Here is a 7,734-nt window from a genome sequence, read left to right on the forward strand (position 1 = left end):
ATATATTTCACTGAAAAAGTCCCTTTTTCTTTAGTTTTCGGTTTCTGATATAATAACCCTTAACTGGAATGTGACCTTTTATGAACATTTACACAATCAGAAAATTAAATACAGGAAAATACCTGCTTTTCACAGAAAAAAAAAACAACAAAATATTGAGGATAATGTTACAATAAACGGTGACAAATCACTTACAAAAGGTTAAATAGAGAGAAAAATTTGCTTGGGAACTGACATAAAAACAGCACTGGGTCTATAAAAAAAAAACAAAAAACCCCCCACACTCATTCATTAGTACCTCCACTCAAACATCACAGTTCTATAATGTAATCAAACACAATATCTGACAAATGAAAGTCAAACAGATTCAAGGACTGTGAGGATCGGTAAAACTGAACAAATGAAGCACATTCAGCTGCATATTTGTGGTGGATGCATAGGAAAATATTCCATCATTCAAAAAACAAAGAGAAAGTTTACAGCAGCAGTTGAACGTTTTTACACAGACTGTAAACTCTAACAGGATCAGACCATGTGGAGACGAAAATAGAATACATGCAACCACAAAATGAACAAAATACATAAATAAATGCATTTAAGTCACACCGACAGGGTTCTTCTCAAACAGGGCTTTATATGAACAGGGTTCCTGCAGGTTTCTACAAGTTGAATTTAAGACTTTTTAAGACCTTTTTAAAAACACTACGACAGAATTTAATGCCTATTTCATGGTCATACTGGTAAAAATGAGCGACTCCTAGAATTTATGAAAATGCATGTATTTATTACCTTGATTCCCAACATTCCAAGTCATTCTCTCACTGGGGGCTGCAAAGTTAGTGATAATTAGTTCCTAATTTCAATATAAACCAGGGGTGTCAAACTCATGTTAGTTCAGGGGCCACATACAGGATGGGGAAGCAAAATGTACAATGAACATTTAGTTTTTTTTTCTCAGCAGGCACTACGTCAATTGTTTTGAAACCAAACATATATTGATGTCATAATCATACCTAACACTATTATCCATACCTTTTCAGAAACTTTTGCCCATATGAGTAATCAGGAAAGCAAACGTCAAAGAGTGTGTGATTTGCTGAATGCACTCGTCACACCAAAGGAGATTTCAAAAATAGTTGGAGTGTCCATAAAGACTGTTTATAATGGAAAGAAGAGAATGACTATGAGCAAAACTATTACCAGAAAGTCTGGAAGATACTATTAAAGAAGAATGGGAGAAGTTGTCACCCGAATATTGAGGAACACTTGCGCAAGTTTCAGGAAGCGTGTGAAGGCAGTTATTGAGAAAGAAGGAGGACACATAGAATAAAAACATTTTCTATTATGTACATTTTCTTGTGTCAAATAAATTCTCATGACTTTCAATAAACTAATTGGTCATACACTGTCTTTCAATCCCTGCCTCAAAATATTGTAAATTTTGCTTCCCCACCCTGTACAGCCCAATGTGACCTGCAGTGGGCCGGATCATTAAAATAATAACATAATAATACATAAATACATAAACCCTCTCACCCCCATCACCAAGACTAAGTTCCACACCTTGGGCGACAGGGCTTTTGCCTTTGCCGACCCCACCCTCTGGAATTCTCTACCCATTCACATCCGGAACTCTGACACAGTCACCTCATTCAAAAGCCAACTCAAATCCCACCTCTTCAGATCATCATTTGAAAACTGACCGCCCGTTCAACCTCCTCCACTCTCATCTACCTTGTTTTGTGTGTTTTTCTTTTGTCAGTATTTGTCTCTGTATTTGTTCTTCGATTACCATTTAGTATTAACTTCGTATCTGTTTACCCGTTGGATGTATGTTTGTCCCTTGGTTGTTTATTGTAGAGCGTCTTTGAGTACTTAGAAAAGCGCTATTAAAAACTGATGTATTATTATTATTATTATTATTATTATTATTATTAAATAATATCAATTCCAAAATTTGTATGTCTAATTTCTATGTTCTGGAGTGACAAATGTTACGCCCCGGCCTAGGGGTTCACCAGGGCGAACATAATGTGCTCAACTTTTGTCCCCTCCCAGCTCCCAAGCACACACGTCAGTCAAAAAACTAAGATTCACAATATTTATTATTACTACTTTTGTTTTAACAACTAAGGAAGGGTTAGGGGAGGGAGCGGCTAAAACAACAAACAAAATATCTTCTTTTACAATTTACTAACTTTCCTAATCCAAAATAAATGCAGGAAATAAAATACAGAAAACTTACCTAACTATCTAACCAAAAACAGGAGAAAATGGGAAAACAAAAGAGCCGACCTCCCCTACCAGAAAAAGGTTCAATTTAACAAAACTATTTACAACTACAAACAATCAGATTTTTCCAGGATCGAAGACTGACGGTCACACACACGAACACAGGGTTGGGAGCTGACAGGAGGCAAGAGCGAGCAAGGATGGGAGCTCCAGGGCCATCTTTAAAGGGCCGGGCAATCATGCTCCACCAATCAGAAACCTGCAACAAACGGAAACAAAAAGGGCACAGCACACCTACAGGACGGGGGGAAAACACACACACTAAACAGAAAACACATACATATACATATAAATAGATAAATTATGACCCAGGGTCATAACACCCCCCCACCTAAGTTTAAACATTTCCGCCCCTCAGGAAATGTTTAAAACCTAAGATGCAGCACGAGACAAAGTATCAGCTACAATGTTATCGACCCCTTTACAATGCTGAATATCAAGGCTGAAGTCCTGCAACAACAGTGACCAGCGCATGAGGCGCTGGTTGTGATTGCGCATCCTGGAGAGGAACACTAAAGGGTTGTGATCAGTGAAAACCTTAACAGGAGACACACTGGACCCGACATATACCTCAAAGTGTTGGAGAGCCCACAACAAGGCTAAGGCTTCCTTCTCAATGGTGCTGTAATGCACTTGGTGTTTGTTAAACTTTCGGGAGAAATAGCACACTGGATGGTCAACACTAAGTTCAGTCTCCTGTAGTAACACTGCTCCGGCACCAAAAGCACTGGCATCCACCTCCAGTTTGAAGGGCCGTGAAAAATCTGGCGCAGCCAGAACAGGAGCGCTACAGAGAAGCGCCTTCGCAGACTCAAAGGCGTCCTGGCACACAGAAGACCACACGAAAGGATGAGAGGGACTAACTAAACTAGTCAAAGGAGCAACCACACTTGAAAAATTTTTACAAAACCCTCTATAATATCCACACATGCCCAGAAACCTGCGGAGCTGTCGCCTGGTTTCTGGCACAGGGAAATCTAATATTGCCTGAATTTTCGCCGCCAGAGGGCGCACTTGTCCCTGCCCCACCTGCTTTCCCAGATAAGTGACAACAGCTTTACCAAATTCACATTTTGCCAAGTTTAAAGTTAGATTAGCCCCTTCTAACCTAAGGAAAACTTCTCTCAGAGTGCACATGTGTTCAGACCAGGTGGACGAATAAATCACAATGTCATCTAAATATGCTTCACAGTTTTTTACTCCAGAAAGGACTCTGTTCATCAGTCGTTGGAATGTAGCAGGTGCGTTCCTTAACCCAAAAGGCATCACGGTGTACTGGAGAAACTGATCAGGTGTAACAAAAGCAGAAATCTCTGATGCACGGGGAGTAAGGGGTACCTGCCAATATCCCTTTAAGAGGTCCAACTTAGTGACGTACATAGCTGAACCCACTCGGTCAACACAGTCATCAATACGTGGGAGGGGAAATGAATCTGGTTTGGTGATAGCATTAACTTTACGATAGTCATTACAGAATCGTGGGGTCTGATCAGGCTTAGGCACAAGGAGAGATGGAGAACTCCATGGACTGGAACTGGGAACGGCGAAACCATGATCCAGGAGGTACTGCACCTCACTGTTAATCACGGCCCGCTTAGTCGGGTTTACACGATACGCGTGTTGTTTAATGGGCTGGTGGTCACCAACATCAATATCATGCTGGATTACTGTAGTCTGAGTGGGTTTATCCCCAAACAGACACAGATGTTTACGAATAAGCCTGCAGACATCTGATCTGTTACCTTTAGGCAGATGGGACAGGTGCTCCTCTAAGTTCCCCAGTATTTTGGAGTTTTCCAAACGGGCACATGGAACAGAGACACGCTGTCCATTTAAACTGTCCTCCTCAGGACTGTAAGCCGAGGTGGACACACTCACAGCAGGGGCGACGCAGGACACCGGGGCTGCGGCTGTCCTCTCTGCGCCATCTGCAAGGACATAAGACTTTAACATATTCACATGGCAAACACGCGACTTTTTCCTTCTATCTGGTGTTTTAATTACATAATCGGTGTCACTCACTTTCCGCTCCACCTTATAAGGACCAGCAAACCTTGCGTGGAGACTAGAACCCACAACAGGTAACAACACAAGCACCAGATCACCTGGCTGAAACTGACGGTTCCGCGCACACTTATCATAATTCTGCTTCATTTTAGACTGGGCAGCAGAAAGAGACTGACGGGCCGTCTCACAAGCAGTATGTAACCGCTCTCTAAACGAACTGACATAGTCCAACACATTGTGCACGGGGGTCGGCTTATCCGCCAGCCACTTCTCCTGCAGCAGCCGCAGCGGTCCGCGCACAGTGTGCCCGAAAACCAGCTCTGCAGGACTAAACCCGAGAGACTCCTGAGTGGTCTCACGGACAGCGAACATTAACAGGGGCAGACCTTCATCCCACTCCCTGTTAGTCTCAACACAAAACTTACGAAGCATAGACTTAAGGGTTTGATGAAATCTTTCCAGTGCGCCCTGGCTCTCAGGATGGTACGCACTGGAGAATCGATGCTTAATGGCCAATTGTTCCATCACCTGGGAAAACACATTTGATGTAAAGTTAGATCCCTGGTCAGTTTGAATACGCTTAGGTAAACCGAAAATAGAAAAAAACTTAACCAAGGCTTTTACCACAGCTTTCGCCCTTAGTGCGCGCAGCGGAACCGCCTCTGGGAACCGGGTTGCGGCACACATTATGGTGAGCAGATATTGATTGCCAGATTTCGTTTTTGGCAATGGGCCAACACAGTCAACAATGACATGTTCAAATGGTTCACCAATAACTGGGATAGGATGTAACGGAGCTGGGGGAATGACCTGATTAGGCTTCCCACACACTTGACACACATGACATGAACGACAGAATTTGGTGACGTCAGACTTTAAACCTGGCCAGAAAAAATATCGGAGCACCCGATCATAAGTTTTCTTAATTCCCAAGTGACCAGAAAGGTGATGATCATGAGCTAAACTTAACACTTGGAGACGGAATTGTTTTGGCACAACAACTTGTAAGATGGCATCACATTCTGCTCCAGACACAGGAAACCATTTACGCATTAACACTCCATCTTCAACCAGGTATGTTACAGAATGCATAGACGATTTAACCGGATCACTTAGAGCAGCAGATAAACAGCTGGTTAAGGTTTCATCCACTTGCTGGGCCTCTATAAGCTGCTTTTTAGACACATCTAAATGTAAGTCATCCAACTCTGGTTTTACATCGATACAAATAGTTTTATTCAACTCAGAAGGAGGGCTGTTCGATTCGCATGGCGCGCACAAAAAGGAGTCGGACAGATCCGGCAGATCACCCAGCCGGCGAGCCTGGGCACGCGTTACGGCGCACACCGGAAAAACGGTTGGATCGCAGACGGCAATGGAATTACCCTCCCCAGCAACGGGGCAGTCGGTTACTTCGGGTACGGCAGGAAAAACTTTCTGACCGGCCAAATCATTCCCGAGGATCAGATCAACCCCTGCCACGGGCAGCTGATCACGCACACCAACGCGCACGGTGCCAGAGACCAGCGGACAGGAGAGTACAACAGAGTGCAGCGGCATGCGGAAAACACTCAGTTTTATTCCCCACACCAACAAATCAGAACCACAGTAGGATTTATCTGAGAACGGCACCACGCCGCGGCGGACCACAGAATACTTCGCACCGGTATCTCTTAAAATGGTGATGGGAACCTGGTCCCCCTCACCCAACGACAAAAAACCATGTGAAATAAAAGGGCGAAACTCCTCATCCACATCAGGCTTTTCACATTTTACCGGTTCTGAAGGAGACGCAGATTTGCACTGTATTAAACCTACAGCCGAGGGATTTTTGGTTTTCGTTTGCTCTTTTTTCTTTAAAACCGGACAAACCGCAATGAGGTGGCCTGGCTGCCGACAGTAAAAACACTCCCGGCTCTCACCATCTTCAGACACAAACGCACGCCGGGCGTTCTTAGGAGAACGCACCCGTTCACCATCAGAAGCCTCACGGCGCACCGGAGTCACAAAGACACTTTTGTGGGTCAAAGCAAACTCATCTGCGAGAACAGCAGCTTCAGAAAGTGACCCAACTTTCTGCTCATTCAGATACACAACTATGCGCTCCGGCAAACGCTGTTTAAATTCTTCTAAAAGGACGAGTTCTCGCAGCTGCGCAAAATCATGTACTTTACTGGAGTGACACCATTTGTAAAACAAAACACCTTTTTCCCGCGCAAACTCCACATATGTCTGGTCAGGGGTTTTTACACACTTTCTAAATTTTTGCCGGTAAGCCTCCGGCACCAACTCATAAGCACGGAGAACAGTGGCTTTAACAACCTCATAATCCAAACTCTGTTCAACCGTTAGTGAGGAACACACCTCCTGTGCTTTACCGGTCAACTTACACTGGAGCAGCAGAGACCAAACATCCTTTGGCCAGTTCAGGGTGCCTGCTATGCGCTCAAAAGCACTGAAATAACAATCCACCTCCGCCTCTCTGAACGGAGGCACCAGTGCTATGTGCCGGCTCACATCGAAGCTGTCACGGGGAGAGTGTGGGGCTGTGTGTTGGACAGGCGAGTGGGGAGTAACAGGCTGACGTTCCAGCTCCAGGGCTTTCACCCTCAGGAGCATGGCCTCCACCTCCAGCTCTTTGTGTCTCACCTCTACCTCCTTTATGCGCAGAGTCAGTCGGAGTTCTTCCGCCGACCTCCTCTGCACAACCGGAGGTTCCACTAATGCGGTGGGTGACGACGGCTGAGGCTGACGGAGCTCCTCCTCCACGTCACCAGCTCCTGCTGTCAACACTCCCCTCTCCCCAAGCTTCTCAATGAGGAGCTCCTTCAGCTCCTCCTTCCTAATAGTAGTAGGAAGCGGCACACCAAAACGAGTGGAAATGAGCATTAAATCCACTTTCCTACAGGCGTCTAATCGCTCCAGTGTAGGATGCGCAGTAAACGCTTCCAAATCAAAATCCATTACACACAGAAAAACCACAGACCAGAAATACGTACAAAAATACTCACCAAAACTTACCCGGAAAAATCACACACTCACAAAAACACGCGGGAAAAATCGGACGAGCCCCCAAATTATGTTACGCCCCGGCCTAGGGGTTCACCAGGGCGAACATAATGTGCTCAACTTTTGTCCCCTCCCAGCTCCCAAGCACACACGTCAGTCAAAAAACTAAGATTCACAATATTTATTATTACTACTTTTGTTTTAACAACTAAGGAAGGGTTAGGGGAGGGAGCGGCTAAAACAACAAACAAAATATCTTCTTTTACAATTTACTAACTTTCCTAATCCAAAATAAATACAGGAAATAAAATACAGAAAACTTACCTAACTATCTAACCAAAAACAGGAGAAAATGGGAAAACAAAAGAGCCGACCTCCCCTACCAGAAAAAGGTTCAATTTAACAAAACTATTTACAACTACAAAC

The sequence above is a fragment of the Sphaeramia orbicularis genome, chromosome 10 (assembly GCF_902148855.1).
Source record: "Sphaeramia orbicularis chromosome 10, fSphaOr1.1, whole genome shotgun sequence".
In the NCBI taxonomy this organism is placed as follows: Eukaryota; Metazoa; Chordata; class Actinopteri; order Kurtiformes; family Apogonidae; genus Sphaeramia; species Sphaeramia orbicularis.